This window comes from Octodon degus, unplaced genomic scaffold (assembly GCF_000260255.1).
Source record: "Octodon degus isolate 3935 unplaced genomic scaffold, OctDeg1.0 scaffold00206, whole genome shotgun sequence".
Classification (NCBI taxonomy): domain Eukaryota; kingdom Metazoa; phylum Chordata; class Mammalia; order Rodentia; family Octodontidae; genus Octodon; species Octodon degus.
In genome coordinates, this window is record NW_004524782.1 from 2,769,357 (window position 1) to 2,771,009 (window position 1,653).

Sequence of the window (1,653 nt, forward strand, 5' to 3'; positions counted from 1 at the left end):
CTGCATAACGATTTTGGGAGTATGGCCATCTTCATAATGTTGGTTCTTCTGATCCATGAGCAAGATAGACCTTTCCATTTTGTGAAATCTTCTTTGATGTGGTTTCTGAGAGTATTATAATTTTCATTGTATTTATCTTTTACCTTTATAGATTAATTGCTATGTATTTCATTTTTTGGAAGCTATTACGAAGGGTATTGTTTCTCTAATTTCTCTCTTAGTGAGTTTTTTTCTTTCTGTATTTAGGACAGGGTCTATAGGGTCTACAGCGTCTCACTACATAGATCGAACTCGTGATTTTCCTGTTTTTAGCTTCCTAAGTGCTGGGATTACAGGCGCATGCCACCACAACCAGTCTCAGTGGCCATCTCAGTTCACGCAGCCAGCAGGGCCGGCATGGCATGCCAGGGATCGAACCCTGACCGCAGCACTCTGCCTAAGCAGGCACTTTAGTTCACTGAGCTATCAGGCTAACACTTAGTGAGGCTTTTTTTATGTCTGTAGTGAAATGATATTAAATTTTTGGTATTTACTTTGTGTCCTGCTATGGTACTGAATTTGTTTGTTAGTTCTAGAGGCTCTTTTATTGAATTTTTTGGGTCTTCCAATAAAGAATAATGTGATCCGCAAATAATGATAGCTTAACTTCTTCTTCACCTATTTTTATTGATTTTAGTACTGTCTCTTGTCTAATGGCTCCAATGATTTTAGAGCTATATTTAATAGGAGTGGTGATGGAGGACATCCTTAACTTGTACCTGAATTGAGATCATTCTTTCTTTTTTCTGAGAGTATTCTTTCTAAAATATATTAAAAAATTAGAAATCTAGGTCCCTAAAACTTAAAGTCTAAATGCAAAATGGGCATCTGAGATGAATACACATGTCTTAGGAGCAGAAATGCAGCTGGCAAATAAATACATGAAAAAGTGTTTCCCAGCACTCATTGTTCAAGAAATGCAAAGTAAAGCAATATTGAGATACAATTTCACCCCAGAAAGAATGACTATCATTAAAAAAAACTAATAAAAAGTGCTGGATGGGCAGTGGGGAAAAAAGAAACATTCTTCACACTTGGTGAAAATGTAGACTGGTGCAATCACTATGGAAATCAGTGTGAAGACTCCTCAAAAAAATAGGACTGGAAATCTCATTCAGTGCAGCTTTTTCCCGTCTGGGTGTTTTTCCAAAAGAACTGAAAACATCATACCAGAGTGATAGATGTGCACCCATCTTTATAGTAGTGCAACTTGCCATAGCCAAATCTTGGAAACAACCAAAATGCCCATCACCTGAGAAATGCATTAAAAAGATGTGGTACTTTTATACAATGCAGCATAACTCAGCTGTGAAGAAAGACAAGCTTGTAGTCATTATAGGAAAGTGGATGCAACTAGATATATATACATAAGTGAATGAAATTGGACCCACAATATCATATTGTTTCCCTAGTTTAAAACCTTGAAAGAAGTTAAACTTAAAAGGTATAATAGATGTAGTAAAATGGAAAGAAGCTACACTTAAATATTAAAGAACACAGATGAGAGAAAAGAGAAAAGATAGGAAAAATGAAGGGGGAAGAAACATGGAAGTATATGTACAGGATGGCTGAGTGGATTGTACTAATAATTTCAGTCAGCTTTTCCAAAATATC